Source organism: Myxine glutinosa, chromosome 6, assembly GCF_964187855.1.
Source record: "Myxine glutinosa chromosome 6, kmMyxGlut1.1, whole genome shotgun sequence".
Lineage (NCBI taxonomy): Eukaryota > Metazoa > Chordata > Myxini > Myxiniformes > Myxinidae > Myxine > Myxine glutinosa.
Window position 1 is genome coordinate 77,148,028 of NC_136266.1, and position 22,070 is coordinate 77,170,097.

Consider the following 22,070-nt stretch of genomic DNA (forward strand, 5'->3'; position numbering starts at 1 on the left):
TTTGAATGGTACCCAAACGTCTTGACAATTAAAATTTCGTAAAACTCCTAAAATGTTCTACCAACTGATGACAATTAATTAATAACTAGCCGAAACCCATGGAACATCCATGGAAGAGGATGTGGTGTATGGATAGAGTGTACCATTATGGATGGCATAGTGGATTTGCTTGTCCGAGTAAGAGTTAGGAAGAAAGATGAGAATGAAGAGTGCGTATATGAACAACGTATTTATTGCAATCTACTTAAATGACAACGCTACAATATACTTTTGAAAAATGAATGGATTCGTAATAGGAATCGGCATAGCACCACTCTGGGATTGTCCACTCAGGGGACGGCTTGCTGTCGCCTTCGCCTGTCCAATCAGCGGACGGCTTGCTGCGCCTTCACCCAGCAGACGCCAATACGATGGCGTTGTAAAATGGCGTCGTATGGGCCGTTAATCGGATGCTTTTGGGCCCCAACGTCGGCTAATTCAGATTTTTCGAGTGTGGCTGTATGTGATAAACAAAGAGCGCGATTCCTAGATCGTAAATCCATTAGTGCCGTGGGCATCGGGTCACTGGGTGCGGCATAAAAGGAATAACAAAGTCGAGTCCTTACGGTATTATTATATAGATAATTACCAATTTTTTAAATCCAATCATGCTCAAATTTTGACACTTTATTTAATATATTACTTGTAATGCATCATTAATCTTTTCGTTTCGTTTCTTTTCGTTTATTCGCAGCTGAACACACTCTCCATCGAAATCGAAGTTAAGTAATTGTTCCCATTTGTATTTTCATTATAACTGTATTTATTTTATGGTGTTGTACGTATAGTGTGTCCCGAGGAAGATTTTCGGTGCAAATCTTTCATACCTGTAGAGAAAATCGTGTTAAATCGTGCCGTGTCTTTTGAGGCCTTGTACAGTGTCCAACCTTGAGGCTTCGTTTTCCTCTCAGCCGGTCCGTCTTTTGTGCTCCAATAACTTTCGTTCTCTGCTTTTCCCAGTCTTTTCACCCCATAGCCTACTTCCTTGTTTAAAATCAACTCAAAAAACCCCCAAAAAAACATTTCCTTCTCTGTTCTTATTCTTTGTTCTCATTCATTTATTCGTTCGTTCGTTCTTCGAACGACGTTCACTGTTATTACTGTTACTGTAATAACAGTTATTACTGTTCACTGTTAACGTTCACTGTTATTAACCTTAACATGTTTACACTTTCCCCTCAAGTTCTGTATTCCGTCATCTATTATAACACCTTTTTCTTCTTCTTCTTCAAAAGGCTGCTTTCGACTTTCTCACCAAATCTATTCATCCCAAAAAAAAAATCCATCTCTTACAGTGCCTCTTTTCTACATTCCCTAAACTCTTCAGCACTCCATTCTCCCTCCAGCGTCCTTAAACGTATTTTTGACTCGAAGGTCACAAGAAACTCATTTTGCAATAAATGTTCGTTTCCCATTAATCGTACACTTTCTAAAATCCAATCTCACCCCTCCCCTCCAAATCTTCCCCATAACCCCTCCCATCCAAATCTTCCCTATCACCCCTCTCCTCCAAATCTTCCCCCTTGCCACTCCCCTCCTAATCCTCCCCATCACCCATGCCTTTCAAATCTCCCCCCTTGCCCCTGCTCTTCTAAACTCCCCCCACACCCCTCCCCTCCAAGACTCCCCCTCGCCCCTCCCCTCCTAGACTCCCCCCTCACCACTCCCCTCCAAATCTCCCCCATATCCCATCCCTTTCAAATCCCTCCCATTGTCCCTTCCCTCCTAAACTCCCCCCACGCCCCTCCCCTTCAAATCTCCCCACCCTCATTTCTTCTCAATTTCCCCCTTCTCACTCCCCCTCCTCAAAGCGTCCTCCCCACTTCTTCCCTCTTCCAACTTTCACCTCCATCTCCCCCAACCTTCTGCCTCGCTCTTCCCCCTCCTCAAATAACACCTCATTGTGCCTCACCCAATCACCATCAAACCTTTTGTCCGCCCCATCCTTCCCTTTCTCCGAGCTATTCTGAAATCTCTGACACACCTTCAACAGCTCTCCCTACCTCTTCCACCTCTTCCACATCTTACCCTACCCCTCCTCCCCCCTGTTCTGTATCCGATGCTCCCCCTTCCTCTTCATTAACGGTATGGACCTCAAACATCCGGGGCCTTCGTTCAAACTCAACTGATCTCTCCATACAGGTTTCTTCTGTCAAACCAGACGTGATCTGCTTAACAGAAACTTTCCTCCTTCATGATGTCTCTGATTCCTTAGTATCTCTCCCGGGTTACTCCCTCCTCCGGCATGATAGACCTGAGCCTCGTCCTGGAGGTGGGGTTGCTATCTTTATCAAAAACTCTCTTCCTCACTCGCCCTGCACTGCACTCTCTCCACCTCACCCCCAGGAATACCTCTGGCTACGGCTTCCCCTTCGCTCCCACCTCTTGTTCATATGTGTGTTGTACCGTCCACCAAACAGTGATGACTCCATCTACATCTCGCTGTCTGATAATATGGATCAATTTCTGTCTACTCATCCTAACTCTCTCTTCCTCATATGTGGTGATTTCAATTGTCACCATGCCAGTTGGCTGGGTGTGGGTACCTCTCTCACCAGCCATGGCTCCTCAGCAAAGGACTTCTGCGACTCACTGGGACTGACACAATCTGTCAATTTCCCGACCCGGATCTCAGTCAACGGAGCATCTTCTCTTCTGGACTTGGTTATGACTAACTTCCCTGAAAATGTCTGCTGCTCTTCTTCTGCTCCAATCGGCTCATCTGATCATGTGCTTGTTAAAGTGGACATCTCTCTGACCATTCTCAGGGAGCCTCCTCAGCGTCGACGACTCTGGCATTTCACTCAGGCCAACTGGCACGGTCTTCAAGCAGCCATCAATCATCTGGACTGGTCTCCCATCTCTACCACCTCTGACATCAACTCATCCTGGGAATTATTCCAAAGTAAATTGCTCTCTCTCATGCACAGATTTATCCCATCTCGTCTTCAGTTGTCATACCCTTCCTCCCATCCATGGTACACGGAATCTTGTGGTGAGGCTGTTGCCCAGAAACAACTTGCCTTCGTCTCCTGGAAAGCAAATCCAATGGAAGGAAATCTCATTTCCTTTCACAAAGCCCGAAACAAGTGTGTGTCCACCCTCAGGAGAGCCAGGAAACAATATCTCTCCGTTCTCAAGACCGAACTCTCTTATCTTTCTCCCTCTTCCAAATCCTGGTGGCATCTGGTCAAATCTGTTTCTGGTGTTTGTTCCCCCTCCATCCACTCCCTTACCTCAAATGGCTACACAGCTGACTCCACACGTGAAAAAGCTGAATGCCTCAACTCTGTGTTTGCCTCTAAATCTTGTGTCCCAAACCCATCCCTCTCTGTACCCACCATACCCAGTCGTACCCTGCTGCTCCTGGACTCCGTGTCCTTTCCTCCTGACAAGGTGGAAAAGTTTCTGTCAACCCTCGACCCTGATTCTGCAACTGGACCTGACGGCATCAGCCCACGGGTCCTAAAATCCTGTTCTTCCGCTCTTTCACTCCCTCTCTCTGTTCTCTTCACCCTCTCTTTTGCTCAAGGTCAACTGCCATCTGCTTGGAAATCAGCCAACATCACCGCTTTGCACAAAAAAGGTGCAAAAACAGATCCTAGCAACTACAGACCAATCAGCCTTCTCCCAGTTATCAGCAAAGTCATGGAATCCATCATTGCTTCGGATATGAAATCTTTCCTCTTCTCCAATGGCTTGATCTCTGATCATCAATTTGGTTTCAGACCAGGTCACTCTACTTTGGACATGCTGCTTCTGCTGTCTCAACAATGGATGGAGGTCCTCAATGCCAAACAGGAAATTAGAGCTGTCTCCCTCCACATATCACGTGTCTTCGATACGGTCTGGCACCCCGCTCTGCTCACCAAACTCACCTCCTTTGGTATCCATGGAAATCTCCACGCATGGCTGGCGGACTTCCTCTCTCGTCGTAGTCAACGTGTGGCCCTGAATGGGTTTCTCTCATATCCTCTTCCTGTTCAGGCTGGAGTTCCCCAAGGCAGTGTTCTGGGCCCTGTGCTTTTTCTGGTCTTCATCAATGATCTCTCTGACTCTCTTGAAAATCCTCTCTATCTCTTTCCTAATGACTCCACTCTCTGCCGCTCCATTCCTCATCCCTCAGATCGGCAGTCTGCAGCCTCCTCACTCTCTGCAGACCTGGACAAAATCACAGACTGGGCAAACAAGTGGAACATGTCTTTCAATCCTGACAAATCTCACACTCTTACGATGTCTCTCCAAAAAGACCGACTGGACAACCCTCCCATCTACTTTCTGAATAATCCTCTCCAAGAAGTTCTGTCACTCAAGCTTTTGGGTCTCACTATCTGCCATGATCTTTCCTGGGAAACCCACATTTCCAAGCTGGCCTCCAAAGCCAGTCGCCGACTGGGCATCCTCCATCGTGCGAAGTCCTTCCTTGGCACACCTGAGCTCCTCACCACATACAAGGCTTTCATCCGCAGCTCAATGGAATACTGCTCTCCCCCCTGGGCTGGTGCTCCTGCCTCACACCTAGCTCGTCTTCACGCTGTTGAAACCAAAGCGTTCAGAATCATTGGAATCTCCCGCGATGACGCTATCTCCGAGGGCCTTTCACTTACTCACCGCAGGCAGGTTGGTGGTCTTTCCGTCTTCTACCGACTCCTCTCCGGCCTTGCTCCCCCAGCTCTCTCCGGCCTTGCTCCCCCAGCTCTCTCCGGGCTCTGTCCCCCAAATATTCCTGCAAGTCGCACAAGATCTGCCTGCAACCCTCTTATGGTTAAACTGCCAAAATCAAGACTCTCTGCTCACCTTCACTCCTTCATTCCTCTTTTCTCCCACCTCTGGAACAAACTCCCTCACTCTCTTCAATCCCACTCCTCCCTCCAGGTCTTTAAAACGGCTGTTCACCACCATCTCTTATCTTCCCCAATCCAAAACCTTGAACTTTTCTACCCCTGCTAATTTCACCCCAAATCCACTTTTTTGAGGTGACTTTTGTCTTCTTTCCTGGAAGTCCTTCGTGTCCTTGCGTTTTATACCTATCCTGCCTCCCCCATGCCCTCTGCCTCCCACACATCTCCCGATGTCCCTGCCCTCAAATGTTGTGTTTGTGTGCTTCCTCCCCTTCTCTCCCCATCTTGTCGACCGCTCCCCTTTTTATATAATTTGTTTACTTGTTTGTTTGATTTGTTTGTTTGATAAATGTTAGCTCTTTCACGAGCCTCGACTCTGTATACAAAAAAAAATCAAAAAAATCCTACAGGGCTCAAAAGTTGTCCTTTAAGACCGTGCAATCATTTTACACTGAAAACCTCATGATCTCATTCCTGTCAATCATAACATGATTTTAAAATCATTATCATAATGATTATCAGCACTATCATAATCATAGTCATACCATAATCATCCATTTGAAAAAAAACAAACATTTCCTATATCACCACATCCATGTGGTATAATGAACAATGAAAAAAATGAGAACTGTACATAGCAAAAGGCTACCTCCTGACCACTTAGTATACCTATTGACAAGAAGTCATAACAATATCGAATAATCGTTTAAAATTTTAAAAAGAAAAAAAATCGCTTTTTATTGCTCCTACCGCAGCATTCGTCATTTTGTCCGCTCATCCGCCATGACCAAACCGAGATAAAGGGAGCTCAACCATAGGAATACCATAGAAGCCTCAGCCATAGGAGCTCAACATAATCACGACTCGGCCACAAAACTGGCAGATTTCGCAGGACGTTACGCTAAACGTTACAAAAAAATAATTGGACGAGCACAGCACCCTTTCTCTAACGACCAATGCGGTCTATTTTTTTTTTTTTTTTAATTCAGGTAAATTCCACAAGTCCAAAGAACCAATTCCACAAGTTCTTTGGACTTGTGGAATTTACCTGAAAATTTAAATAAAGAAAAAATTGGAAAAAAAAGAAAAAAACATGACAGGGACGAGCACATCACACTTTCTCTAATGACCAACACGGTCTATTAGTGGTTCTTTGGACTCGTGAAATTATTCCGGGGCTTTCCGCACACCTCAAAGAGGTATTTGAGGCACACCTCAAAGAGGTTTGCCTTGTGGTGTTGCCCACCTACCACATTTAATTAATCTCAAATATTCCTTCCATTCAAATCATAAAGCAAAAACCAAAAGTCAAATAAAAAATGAACTCAAAAATGTATTCAAAAATCAAAACAGAAATGAGAAAAAAATGAAAAATGAAAAAAGGAAAAAAAAAAAGAAAAAAAAAAAGAAATAAAAAATGAAAAAAATAGAAAACAAAATTGAAAAAATGAAAAAAAAATGAAAAAAAGAAATTCAAAATGGGGAAAAAATGAAAAAAAAAATGAAAAAAAAGAAATGAAAAATGAAAAAAAATGAACAACAAAAATGAAAAAAAAAAGAAAAAAAAAGAAAAAAAAATGAAATAAAAAATCACAAATCATCTCCCTCAAAAAATCTAGTTTATTATCACATTCTTCTGATTTCAATTTAAGTACGTCAATGCTCCCTTTTTAAGAATTCACTTTTAAACCAATTAAAAGACAACATGCATAATCCCTTTTCCAATTTGGTCCAACTTCAATTTTGAAAACTAACTCTAAAGTTCAGCCAAAGGTCTAACTGATGAAAAAGTATTTGTCCACTCTAATCCATTTCCCTTTCAAATCCTACAAAGGAGCCTGGAAGAGAATGGAAAATCACAAGCTCTATCAAAGGAACAATAATATGTTGTTCCAAGCCCACAACTACAAAAAAAAACACCAGCCAAAAAAAAATCCTAATAAAATTCAATAGAACACCATTTAGCCCAATACAGCCCGATTCCTCATTTTACAAGTAGGAAACACAATGCCGCTTCTTGGGGGCCCTCCAAGGGGCGAAAATATGCTTCCCACTCATCCTATTACCTCCATCAAAAAGAGGATATTACATTTAAACCCGTATGGTTGTCTGTCTGCACAGAACAATTTTGATTTTCTCTACATTCGTTGATATGAATGACAAAAAACTTCCATCACAGGTACAACATCACCTGTGCAAGTGTATAAAATCATAATCATGTCATTAATGACATGGTGTAGACATCATAATTGTTTTAACACAGCAATCTTAAAATCACTGAGAAAAAATCCTGGCAAAAATCCACAATCCTGATTTCTGTGTCAATGATAATTATATTACCTACATAACATATTAATATTGATTTATAATAACCAATAAAATGAAGACATAACATCTCATGGCAAGGGGTTCAGGAAAAAACAATAACGTTTACCTGAAAGACATATTTACACCCCATGCCATCAATTGGAACAAACAAAGCATTCCGAATCCAAAATAAATTTTCAAATTTACATTCAATGGGTGTGACTTATAGATTCTACATCCCCGTGACATGGGATTGCCTCTCATAATTTTTCATATTGGTTGAATAAAATTTAGCTGTCATCGAAGATGGCCGCCGAAAAATAAAAATCCTTTAAAAATGTATATTTTCCTGATCGGGATTCATAGGGATGATTATAGGTGAAAATGTCATATTACAGAGCGGGAGGGGGGTGGGGAGAATGGGGTGGGGAGCCAGGAATACAGGAATACAGGTAACAGGTAGGTTGGGAGAAGAAAAGAGAAAAAGAAGGGAGGGGGGAAGGGATGCAGGAGGGAAAAGGGGGGGCATAGTGGAGTGAGGTGGGGGGTGCAAAGGAATGTACTAGGCAGTGGTGGTGGAAAGCGGGGACACAGACAAGGCAGAGAAGCTGGACAAGCTGGGACAAGCTGGGATAAGGGTTTGAAGGGAGGGGGAGGAAGGGAAGGGGAGAGGAAGGAAGGGGCGGGAGCAAGAGGGACAGGGAGCAACACAAATAAATTGGGAGAAGAAGAAGAATAAAAAGTTTGGAGAAAAAAACAACAACACTGGCGATGAACAACAGACAGAAGAAACGACATCGACTACAGTGCCCAGTGCTCGGAATGTCAAAGTGAAGAGATTCACAGAAGCGCGGGTAAACGGCGGGAGTAACGATACGCACCATCCTCATACCACTTTAAAATGCAAAATAAATGTAACCTAACGGTGCTCCTCATTTTGCCTGCATTGTTTTCAATCGGTGCTAGGTCTGAGATTGCCGGGAGCATTCGTACCGTGGTACTGTACTGTTTGCCAATCGTACCAACAGCGCACGGAATCCTACATGCCTGACCCAGATTAATAACCCAATATTTATTGCATGCTTAACTCATGCTTTTTGGATTCATGATCCTACACAATCCCAAAGCGTGCTGTCTCACGTTTGAAGAATCATTTAAGAAATTAAATAATTCTCATTTCCAAATCCACACATACACTCAAATTCATTCATCGAGTTACAGACCATGAACATCAATAGACATTAACAGACAGAGAGACGTAGTGAAAAAGAAGAAAAGAAAGGGAGATGAAGAAAGGAGAGAATAACATCGACAGGATCTACAAAGCATTTGCATTCAATCCCGGGAATCATTTGCATCCCGGGAAGCCATTGCTGCTTAGTGCAGTAAATAATAGGCAACTTCTCTTTCCAGGAGCACGCCTTATCAAGGCACGTTTTTTGCATGCACCTTGACCCCATGGCCAAGGCACAACATCAATTTTCACGAAAATCTAATTCATCGCAAGAAAATGATGACGTCACACACATGCGATGTCCATGTCCACCTACAGGCATGCGCACTTGACTTCTATCGAAAAAAAAAACGCGTACTTTTTATGCCATTTTAACCCATTAGAAATACTAACGGATGAAGGCATTTTATATCTTCTTCAATTATTGCCGACATCCATCAAAATCCCAACATTAATTTAAGCGTATACAATATAATTTTGTGGTAAAGATACGATCGACACTCCGGGTTTATTTTTACAACTTATACACCGCCCTTTTATGTCGTGAGAATTTATGCGTCCTCTCGAGAAAGAGATTGTTTTTTTAAACATATCACAATGTTCAGACAACAAATACGTTCTTATGAAACCATATTTCGCAACTATAGTAAAAAAAATTGTCGTATCGTCACACGATTACCCAAAGACACCAATCAATACGCTATTTCCACACTCATAATTGTCATCATGCAAACAAACTTAAATGTCTGCATTTCTTGTCCCTTTGATGTCTACAAAACTATTTGAAGTCGCTTCAACCAGTAATTTAGACCAAATGATCCAATAAATTGATCCATAATTCCATAATAAACGCTGCCAGGATTCGAATCGACGACCTTTCGATCGTTCCTCAGCGTTTTTAACCATTCGTCCTTTCTCAAGCTGGAACACTAAAAAAAATAACAAATATATCTATATAGGTGTCGCGCTTGTGTTCACTGGCTGTCTATCACAGCGGCATTCACCAATCCCCAACCGTCCCCGCACGTACACCGCACGGAATTATAGACGGAGAGCAGCAGTCACTTCTTTGAAAGCCAAAGCGAAGCCAAAGTCTTGTGCCATTATTTTTACCAGTGCTGATGCGTGCATGCCATATCGATTCGTGCCTCGTGGCACGTATCATGTACGTGTACCTGTGCTCAACAAATACGCCACAAAAACAAGTACAATGGTGCTCGCGTACGCTTCAACCAGCGAAGCGATGGAACATGTTGCGCATTCCGCCCGTGCGTACTGTGTACCGGTACGTGTACATTTGAGAAAAGAGAAAAAAAAAATTCCGATCGCGTACACAATTTATCAACAGGAAACATGGCTATGGAATTATTTGCCGTTTATTATTGATTTATATATTTATTGCTCAAAATCGTGTTTACCAACAGAAAAAACGTTGTATTAATTGTAATTTATCCCTATATTCTGTCATTCCAACTAATCGGTGATGGGAAACAAATATATTTTACTTTAAAATATTGACGGCTCAGTACACCATCATGGTTGACAAACACCGTCTAGATTTTGCACACAAATAATGTCAACAATAGACGCAATGTGAACCTTACAGCCTAAACGGATCGTTCACAAATGTTCACAATCCTCTCTTAAAACCAACCCACAGTGTTATCCAAACAAAAATATGCCATATGGTAAAAATTCAATCAATAATTCCCAAACAAAAATAATTGGATGTTTCCACGGGATTCGAACCAAGACCGCTATAATTTCGTCCCAGCGTATTTAACCGCTCGGCCATTTCCAAGTTGGGAAAGCCCAAAAAATAACAAATATATATCTCGAAATGCCACGCGTCTCATACACGTTGGACAGGCAAAACTCGAGTGCAAAACTCGAGCGCGCGTTGCATGCACTCGGGTGAACTATGTACGTGCGTTATGTACTCCACAAAAGGAAATTTATTTTATAAAAATCGAAGCAGCCGTTAGAGATATTAATAGTTTTGTGTCCTTACGAACCAATACAGTCGTTCTGATTATAAAGAGAAGTCTCTCACTAAACTTTCGTTCACAAATTATGTACGCAAATCGCTTGCAACATAGCACTTCGCTACAAAAATCGCAAATGTATTCCTGGCGTCCAACTCTCAGTCACACCGGGTTCTCTTTGCAGACACTGTCTGAAGATTAGCAGAATAGATCGGACACACAAGCAAAATTTTCATACCTCTGCTTCTCCATGCCGCTGCCGTTCCCCCCCAGCGTTGCATCCCCGTATGGGCCACCACCTGTTAAAGAACTTTGTTGTGACCTCATGGACACATCTCAGCCAAAAACTCTATAAGACTCATTCAGGTTAAATATAAATTTATTAATCTCTTGCAATGAACAGTTTCACGAAGATATAGTTATACATTACAATCAAATAACCACATGACACGACATTCTGCTCTCTCTCGCTCCTGCTTCCTCTGAGGATTCCCCGTCCAGTTCTTCTCTGTTCCTCAATCAGTTCTCCGTGGTTAAATAGCAAAGAGCTCCTTTGATCTCAGGACATTGGCATGCAGAGGTCAGCACGAGGCTCATAGTGCCCAGACATCGAGACGCTTGCAAGGCATCTGTTGCTATTTTAAAAGCCCCAAAAAGCTTTTCAACAGCTGGTTATCGTTTAGAATGGCGAAGCACTTCATTATCCTTTCTCAAAAGGTCATTCTCTCATGACCTGGAGAGGAGAGGAATTCACTCCGTAACAGAAACCATTTCACATATGGCGCTTACACAGGAAAAACACCTTCTGTCCTTAGAAGGATATATGAGAACATATATATAAAACATATATACTTCCACAAATGAGTTGAAGAGGAAATTGAAAGGAGCCTTTTAAATAGGAAGAAAAACAGCGTGTTGTAATAAACCACTAAATAAAACACTGAAGGGGAAAGTTTAAACATATTTAAACAGAACCGTGAAGAACAATCTTATATTCACAAAAATACCAACGGGGATAGGGAGCCGAGAGGGACACCACGGGTGACTTGAACAGGGCAGAAGGTGGAAGGCAAGGGGATAATGGGGGCGGGTCGGGACAGCGCACATGGACAGAGGCGCATGATGGAACAAAGCACACGAGGAGAAAGGGAAATAAAAATTTTTTTGTTTGTTTTGTTTTGGGGGTTTTTGGGGGGGGGAGGGGTTATAACGCTGGACAAAGAGTAGATGTTCGGTGAAGTTTGGGGGAGAAGGGAAAATCAAAAAACCTAGCAAAACAGCGAAGGAAGGAACAAACTTCGACGGGGGAAGCCTGATACTGCATCATTTGCTGGGGGTGTGGCTGTGCCGCTCTGATGCAATGCCCCACATTACCAGTTAGCTGGTACTAATTTTGCCCACCTTGGACGGATGATATGTGAAGTCAACCAACCTCGTGTTAATTCAACGGTTGACGGCCACAAACACAGGATCTCAGGAAACTTAATATCTCAAACCAACAACAATCTCTAAACCAGCACCAAGCTTGATGTTAAATGCTAAACCAACACGAGGCTTGATGTCAACCGCTAAACCAACACCAGGCTTGATGTTAACTGCTAAACCAACACCAGGCTTGGTGTTAACTGCTAAACCAGCACCAGGCTTCATGTTAACTGCTAAACCAACACCAGGCTTGATGTTAACTGCTAAACCAACACAAGGCTTAATGTTAACTGCTAAACCAACACCAGGCTTGATGTTAACTGCTAAACCAACACGAGGCTTAATGTTAACTGCTAAACCAACACCAGGCTTAATGTTAACTGCTAAACCAACACCAGGCTTGATGTTAACTGCTAAACCAACACCAGGCTTGATGTTAACTGCTAAACCAACACCAGGCTTAATGTTAACTGCTAAACCAACACCAGGCTTGATGTTAACTGCTAAACCAACACCAGGCTTAATGTTAACTGCTAAACCAACACCAGGCTTGATGTTAACTGCTAAACCAACACCAGGCTTAATGTTAACTGCTAAACCAACACCAGGCTTAATGTTAACTGCTAAACCAACACCAGGCTTGGTGTTAACTGCTAAACCAGCACCAGGCTTGATGTTAACTCCTAAACCAACACTAGGCTTGATGTTAACTGTTAAACCAACACCAGGCTTAATGTTAACTGCTCAACCAGCACCAAGCTTGATGTTAACTGCTAAACCAACACCAGGCTTGATGTTAACCGCGAAACCAGCACCAGGCTTGATGTTAACCGCGAAACCAGCACCAGGCTTGATGTTAACAACTAAACCAGCACCAGGCTTGATGTTAACTGCTAAACCAGCACCAGGCTTGATGTTAACTGCTAACCCAACACCAGGCTTGATGTTAACTGCTAAACCAACACCAGGCTTGATGTTAACTGTTAAACCAACACCAGGCTTAATGGTAGCTGTTAAACCAACACCAGGCTTGATGTTAACTGCTAAACGAACACCAGGCTTGATGTTAACCGCTAAACCAGCACCAGGCTTGATGTTAACCGTTAAACCAGCACCAGGCTTGATGTTAACCGCTAAACCAACACCAGGCTTGATGTTAACCGCTAAACCAACACCAGGCTTGATGTTAACTGCTAAACCAACACCAGGCTTGATGTTAACTGCTAAACCAGCACCAGGCTTGATGTTAACTGCTAAACCAACACTAGGCATGATGTTAACTGCTACACCAACACCAGGCTTAATTTTAACTGCTAAACCCACACCAGGCTTGGTGTTAACTGCTAAACCAAAACCAGGCTTGATGTTAACTGCTAAACCAAACACCAGGCTTAATGTTAACTGCTAAACCAACACCAGGCTTGGTGTTAACTGCTAAACCAGCAAAAGGCTTGATGTTAACTGCTAAACCAACACTAGGCTTGATGTTAACTGTTAAACCAGCACCAGGCTTGATGTTAACTGCTAAACCAACACCAGGCTTGATGTTAACTGCTCAAGCAGCACCAGGCTTGATGTTAACTGCTAATCCAACACCAGGCTTGATGTTAACTGCTAAACCAACACCAGGCTTGATGTTAACTGCTAAACCAACAACAGCTAAGCCAGCAACCCTCTGATGGTTAAACTGCCGAAATCTCGGCTCTCTGCTCACCTTCACTCTTTCATTCCTCTTTTCTCCCGCCTGTGGAACAAACTCCCACACTCCCTTCAATCCCTCTCCTCCCTCCAGGTCTTTAAAACAGCTGTTCACCACCATCTCTTATCTTCCCCCATCCATAACCTTGATCTTTTCTACCCCCACTAATTCACCCCAGATCCACCTTGTTTGAAATTCCAACTTATTTCCTGGAAATCCTGGCAGTGTCCATATGTTTATACCTCTCCCACCCCCCCCCCTTCACATGCCTCCCCCCCTTCACATGCCTCCCCCCTTCACATGCCTCCCCCCCAAAGCCCTCTCCCTCCCACAGATCTCTCGATGTCTCCATGTCTCTCGGTCCCTGCTCTCAAATGTTGTGTTTGTGTCCTTCCCCCTCTCTCCCCATCTTGTCTACCGCTCCCGATGTTATTTGTTTTATGTGTCTGTTTGTCTTTCTGTGTGATTAATTTTCGCTCTTTCACGAGCCTCGATCTTGTATACAAAAAAAAAAAAAAAAAAAAAAAAGCAGCCTTGATGTTAACTACTAAACCAACACCAGGCTTGATGTTAACTGCTAAACCAGTACCAGGCTTAATGTAAGTTGCCTGAGGTGCCATTTACTTGAAGTGTCACCACAGAGGTCGCCAGTGCTTTTCTCTCAGCAGTTTCCAGTCGAGAAGGGAATCCCCACCGGGTTACCGACAATGGCTTGCAATTTACGTCCAACACCTTCTCTCAAATATTGGAACAGGGAGAGATTCAGAAAACTCACTCCAGCATTGGGACCGATCACATTTATGCTTCCTGATGGAGAAACGCACCTTGCCCTCCATCCAGAATCTGCACTAATGGCGACCAAAGAGGGGAATGAAACAGTTGCAAATATAAGAGGGGAATGAAACAGTTGCAAGTCAAATCAAAAGTGTGAAAGCACTACCTGCCTGGCTGAAAGACTTTGAGATGTAATGGAAAGAAACATTGACAGGTATGGATGGTACTTGGCATACGATGACAACAAGCGAAGTAAATATTCAATGTTCATGTGCTGGTATAAGTGAAGAATGACAATTCCGTTCGTTACATTTAATATTGTTATGAGTGATTGATTGTAGGATACATTTTTCCAACGAAAATTGACGACTTTAAGCAGCATTGACCTTTGATCTTTTGATCTAAAAAAAAAACAATCAGCTTCTTGCTTTTGATTGGTGAACCAATTCAGTGACCCACTATACAAATTCTTTAAATTTCAGGTCAATCAGATTAAAATTGGAAATTTTATGCAACCTTCACCCTTAACCTCTTGATCTAAACATAGGGGCAATACCCCTGGTGCTCACCTGGTGGGATAAACAGTTTACTGCACTAACTAAAGGAATTTTAAACCAATTTCAATGGTTGCTAGTAGACCATCTCTTATCGTCACTGCAGCGTCCTGCACGTCGTGAAAATCAAGTGCAGACACGACTTTACCTCTGGGTAGGCTTTAATATCATTTAGATCGATAATATCTCCTGTAACAATACATGCAACAATAGGCATTAAATCAGAGCATTTCAAGCACAGCAATGGTAGCTTCGATATAACAATGGTTCGCGCAGCGCAGCCTTTGGGGGCGTACATACCATTCAACTAATGGATAATGTCACAGTGAGTCCCGCCGGAGTGTCCGCACGCCCCGAGTGTCCCGGGTCTTATAGACGGCCCCCCCCTTTTCGTGGCGAGCATCCCTGGGTTCACCTTGGTATAATTTCACTACATTCTCCCCGTCGTTAAAACTATACTACCGCTCGGCAGTTTGCAAGCAAGCATCAGCAATAAACCAAAGGGTTACGTCAATCCACGTCAGTCGGTCCACCCATAGCGGTCGGGGCGGCGAACCTCCCGGCCCGTTCGTGTTCGGAAACTACCGGGCACGGCGTCCCCTAGCCCGGAGTCCCCCGCGTCGGAATAGCCGCCGGAGGTTGGAGTCGGAGGGGGCGCCCCCGCGCCTTCGGGCACGGGGGCGGGGGACGATGGGAGTAACAGCGGTAGTTCCATAGGGGAAGCTTCGATAGAGTCCATAGACTCGTAGACGGGTTCGTCGGTATCCCTGTCGTCGTCCCCACAAGGGGCGAGATGGCGTACGGAGACAGTAGACTCGCGGCCATCCGCCGTTAACACGCGGGCATGCTCGGGATTAGCCTGGAGGACCTGCACCTTGTCAACAAGGGGGTCGTACTTGCTAGTGCGAACCGCTCGTTTGAGATAGGCGGGCCCCGGTTCAGCGAGCCAGCTGGGTAAAGACTGGATACTGCCGGAGCTTCTAGGGTGGTGGAACAGTCGTTCGTGAGGAGTCTGGTTGGTGGCAGTACATAGGAGAGCCCGGATCGAGTTTAGAGCGGCAGGCAGCGACCACGCCCATTTATCGAGGCCTCGGCCGAGGGTCCGGAGGCTTAGCATGACGGCCCGCCATATAATCCCATTAAAGCGTTCGATCTGTCCATTAGCTTGGGGCCGGTACGGGGTGGTGTAGCTCGAAGCGACGTTATGTTGGAGCAAGTAGCCCCTCACTTCCTGGGACAGGAACACCGCACCCCGATCGGTATGCACGTAGGCCGGATACCCGAACATAGAAAACAAATTCTGCAGGCACCGAATAACCGTGGCAGCCGACATATCCCCGCACGTGTAAGCAAAGGGGAATCGGGAATACTCATCGACGATAGTTAGCAGATAGCGAGAGTTGCTCGACATTGGCAGCGGCCCTTTGAAGTCCATCGCCAAGCGCTCCCACGGTCTAGTAGCCCTAACGAGTGTCCCCAGAGGGGGGCTATAAAAACGCGGTTTGAGTTCCGCACAGATCGCGCAGTCACGGCAGATGCGGCGGATGTCCTCCATCGAGTACGGCAGATTGCCCGCACGCACAAAGTGCGCGAAGTGCGTTACCCCTGGATGACACATAGTGCTGTGCAAAGTGCGCAGCCCCTCCAAAGATACGATCCCCGCGCAAGTGGCCGGCCTCGATAAGGCATCAGCGACCAGGTTATCCTTCCCCGGGCGGTATTTGATGGTGTAGCAGAAGTCGGCGAGTTCAATACGCCAACGGGTGATTTTCTCATTCTTAATGCGCTGAGCATGTAAGGTGTCGTACATAAACGCAACACTCTGTTGGTCCGTGATGATTTGGAAACTCCGCCCAAGCAGGTACGAACGCCATCGCCGAATTGATTCGACGATCGCGTACGCTTCCTTTTCGACAGACGAATGCCTCCGCTCGGCGGAGGTGAGAGTCCGCGAGAAGAAAGCCACAGGGCGGCCTCCTTGGGAGAGAGTCGCCGCTGTCGCATGATCCGAGGCATCACTCTCCAAAACGAAAGAGGCACTCTCGTCAATCGTTGCGACAGCGGCGCCAGCAATGTCGACTTTAAGGCCCTCGAAGGCCGCCAGGGCGGCCGGGCCCAAGGGGAAAGTGTCGCAGGCCACGAGGGGGCGGAGCTTAGCGGAGAAATTTTGCACCCACTTTGAGTAGTGGGCGAACAGCCCCAGGGCGCGTTTCAGCGAAGCCCGATCGCTAGGCGGAGCCATATCGAGCAAAGGGCGCAGACGCTCCTTATCCGGAGAGACGGAGCCATGGGTCACGGTGTACCCCAAAAGGTCTACCGTGCGTAGAGAGTATTGACACTTCGCCGCATTCATGGTTAAGCGATATTTCCGCGTGACCTCGAGGAAGCGTTTTAGATTAGCGTCGTGATGCGCCTGGTCATGCCCACAAACCGTAAGATTGTCCAGATAGACAAAGACATCGGTCAAATGCTCCTTTGCAACGAGGTCATCCATAGCTCTCTGAAAACAAGCGACGCCGTTCGTTACCCCAAAGGGAAGTCTCGTGAACTGGTACAACCGCTGACCCGATTCAAAGGCTGTAAAGACGCGATCAGCCCTAGAGATGGGGACTTGATGATACGCACTACGTAGATCGAGTGTGCTATAAACGGAATACAGGGCCACCTGGCGTACTAGGGCGTCCATCCCCGGTAATGGGTAGGCATCCAGTTGTGTAAATCGATTAATCGTTTGCGAATAGTCGATTACCATTCGCCTGCGGTGGGCCTCACTCCGCACCACTAAGACTTGAGCCCGCCACGGTGACCTACTGTGTTCTATGATACCGTCCTTCAAGAGCAGGGCTGTTTCTTCCGCAATGAATTGCGCGTCCGCGCGAGAGTAGCGCCGCAATTTGATGGCTACAGGGGTACAATCAGTGGTCAGGTTGGGAAACAGTGAGAGTGGCTCCATGTCCATTTGAGCGAGGGCACACACAGCGAGTGTGTCCGGCCCTCCGAAGTCTATTTCCAAACGACCATGCCGCTTAAGGAAATCAAGTCCTAACAGAACGTCAGCGCATAAGGCCGGTAATACCATGAGATACACGTCCGGGAACGTGCGTCCATTTATCACAAGTTTCAATCGACACGCCCCTTTAGTGCTCAACCGAAGTCCCTGAGAAGCCATAAAGATCCGACGGGTTGTCCCGAGAACCGGCCACCCATGTTGATGCACGAGTCGCTGATCAATAAAACTATCCGTGGATCCCGTATCAATCAGAGCTTGCGCAAAAACGCCCGCGACTGTGAGCGGAATGAAGGCCTGCGCTAGGCCGGCAGACCCGGCAGGTATAGTTCCGGCCGGGCGAGAAGATCGCGCCTAGCGGGTGGATCCCACGCCGGCAGCAATCCTTCGGGCCTCAGCAGGAGCATTGAAGTCAGTTGGCTCATCGGTAGTTCCATTTGCCAGAGTGGGTGTGGGGTGGTCATGAGAGCAGCCGCCAGATGGCGCTCGAGCCACGGGAGAAAGATCTCTGCCATCTGCAGAGTCATATGCCAAAGCATGTAATTCGCAAAAGCTTCCATGAGATGGCGCTCGAGCCACGTGAGAAAGATTTCTGCCATCTGCAGATTGACATGCCAGAGGGGGAGCATGTAATTCGCAAAAGCTGTCATCAGATGGCGCTCGAGTCACGTGCTGCGTTTGCCGCACTTCGCGAGGCATTTCCAAAGTAGGAGCATGTCGCTTGTTTGAAGTAGGCGTTTGAAAGCCAGTCAAGGTTGGATGCTCTGTGACCGGTCGCGTTCGCGCCATTTGTTTCGGCGGCCCGACGTATCTCACCAAGGTCGGGCAAGAAGCCAGGGGCCCGCGAGGAGGAGAGCGGCTCATCAAAGCTGTGCAAGGCGCCCCGTCCGGTGCGCGATCCGTTGGCTCAGCGATGAGCCCATTCAAGGTCGCTCGGGAATGCATGCCCCGAGCGGCCTTTCTGCAGACTTTTGCAAAATGGCCTTTGGTAGAGCAGAGGTGACATGTCGCCTCTCGAGCCGGGCATTCAGAGCGAGGATGCTGCCGATTGCCACAAAAATAACATTTTGCATACCGGGCAGTCCGTGGCCTGGCAGCGGCGGCCGCAGTGAGGCAGGATGCGGAGTCCGCTTCCGGAGCACCCAGGGGCTCGGCCGTCGTGGGGGTCTGGTCCTCCTCCGTATCCTCGGCGGTGGCCCTCTCGGGTCGCGCGAGTTGCGAGGTCCCCGCCACGACTCGTGGGTGATCATATGCGGTCAATTGTTCTCGAGCATCTGTATATACGCGTGCCAGCCGTAGTGCTTCTGTAAATGTCAGCTCCGCGACCTCCAGGAGACGGAGCCGCAGGACTCCAGAACTAATTCCGGATATGAATGCATCTCGGAGCAAATCGTCCTGCACTTGCTCGTGAGTCCGAACGTCCTGCACGCAATCTGCCAATAAGTAGCGCAGCTCCTGGGCAAAGCGATCGATCGATTCAGACGGTTGTTGCCGTCGCTGAGAGAGTTGATGCCGGCCGTGCACAGCGCTCCGTTTCTTTACGTAGAGGCGCGTCAGCTCGGCCAGGGCCGTATCATACGTCTCAAATCGAGAAATGGTCTTATAAACAGTGTGATGGACCTTGGACTGTAACACGGACAGCTGCATCGCAGCGGTTGGCTCTGTCTCGTGAGCAGCGAAGTAATTCTGCAGCGTATTGAGCCAGTGAGCAAACTCCGATGCAGATCCTTCATCTTGAGGGTCGGCACCGAGAATCGGAACCACGATCATCTTGTGGTCTGCCATTCGGCGAACTAAATGATATTAAATGTCGTGAAAATCAAGTGCAGACACGACTTTACCTCTGGGTAGGCTTTAATATCATTTAGATCGATAATATCTCCTGTAACAATACATGCAACAATAGGCATTAAATCAGAGCATTTCAAGCACAGCAATGGTAGCTTCGATATAACAATGGTTCGCGCAGCGCAGCCTTTGGGGGCGTACATACCATTCAACTACTGGATAATGTCACAGTGAGTCCCGCCGGAGTGTCCGCACGCCCCGAGTGTCCCGGGTCTTATAGACGGCCCCCCCCCCCCTTTTCGTGGCGAGCATCCCTGGGTTCACCTTGGTATAATTTCACTACACAGGGCAGCATGTAGAATCATACTAACATAATCATAAGACTTTAAACAAGCAAACAAAAAAATACCTATTTGGGGGCTAGAAGCTGATTGATGTTAACTCCCCTCCCAACCCTCAGACCTCAGACCTCAATTTTTCAATGCCTTGAACAAACATTGGTACATCACGGGTGATGAAGGTTGTGGTGAAGTTTCATCGAAATTGTGTGTGCGGTAACATTAGTCTATCTATCGGTAACATTACACACACACACACACACACACACACACACACACACACACACACACACACACACACACACACACACACACACATACACTGTGTTTTATATATATAGATACTAGCTGCGCTCGCCTCACCACGCGTCGATACTGAGGAACGGGCTTATTTTAGCTGAGGATAATGACTGCACCTGAGTTGCTGTGTTTTCATGATTTACACCAATAATAATACAAACAATTATTTTGCGCAAATGTATTTGTTGTGTTTGTGATATTACATTTTAACAGGCAATTTAGGTTGAAGATTTAGGTTGAATGTTTTTTTTTCAAGAAAGAACCCCTCAGCACATACATAGGGGAGGGGTAGGTGCAGACTGGAAGTTTGTGACGATTACACCTCACCACCACGTAATTCAAAACACCTCACCACCAAGTAATTATTCAAAACACCTCACCACCAAGTAATTCAAAACACCTCACCACCAAGTAATTATTCAAAACACCTCACCACCAAGTAATTCAAAACACCTCACCACCAAGTAATTTAAAACACCTCACCGCCATAAAACACGTAATAAAAACATCTCACCACCACGTAATTTAAAACACCTCACCACCAAGTAATTCAAAACACCTCACACCAAGTAATTCAAAACACCTCACCATCAAGTAATTCAAAACACCTCACACCAAGTAATTCAAAACACCTCACCACCAAGTAATTATTCAAAACACCTCACCACCAAGTAATTCAAAACACCTCACCACCAAGTAATTCAAAACACCTCACCGCCATAAAACACGCAATAAAAACATCTCACCACCACGTAATTTAAAACACCTCACCACCAAGTAATTCAAAAAACCTCACCACCAAGTAATTCAAAACACCTCACACCAAGTAATTCAAAACACCTCACCATCAAGTAATTCAAAACACCTCACACCAAGTAATTTAAAACACCTCACCATCAAGTAATTCAAAACACCTCACACCAAGTAATTCAAAACACCTCACCACCAAGTAATTCAAAACACCTCACCGCCATAAAACACGTAATAAAAACACCTCCCCACCAAGTAATTCAAAACACCTCACCACCAAGTAATTCAAAACACCTCACCACCAAGTAATTCAAAACACCTCACCACCAAGTAATTCAAAACACCTCACCATCAAGTAATTCAAAACACCTCACCACCAAGTAATTCAAAACACCTCACCACCAAGTAATTATTCAAAACACCTCACCACCAAGTAATTATTCAAAACACCTCACCACCACGTAATTCAAAACACCTCACCACCAAGTAATTATTCAAAACACCTCACCACCAAGTAATTCAAAACACCTCACCACCAAGTAATTCAAAACACCTCACCGCCATAAAACACGTAATAAAAACACCTCACCACCACGTAATTCAAAACACCTCACCACCAAGTAATTCAAAACACCTCACACCAAGTAATTCAAAACACCTCACCACCAAGTAATTCAAAACACCTCACCATCAAGTAATTCAAAACACCTCACCACCAAGTAATTCAAAACACCTCACCACCACGAAATTGAAAACACCTCACAGCCATAAAACACGTTATAAAAACACCTCACAGCCATAAAACACGTAATAAAAACACCTCACCACCAAGTAATTCAAAACACCTCACCGCCATAAAACACGTAATAAAAACACCTCACCACCAATTAATTCAAAACACCTCACCGCCATAAAACACGTAATAAAAACACCTCACCACCAAGTAATTTAAAACACCTCACCACCAAGTAATACAAAACACCTCACCACCAGGTATTTCAAAACACCTCACCACCAAGTAATTTAAAA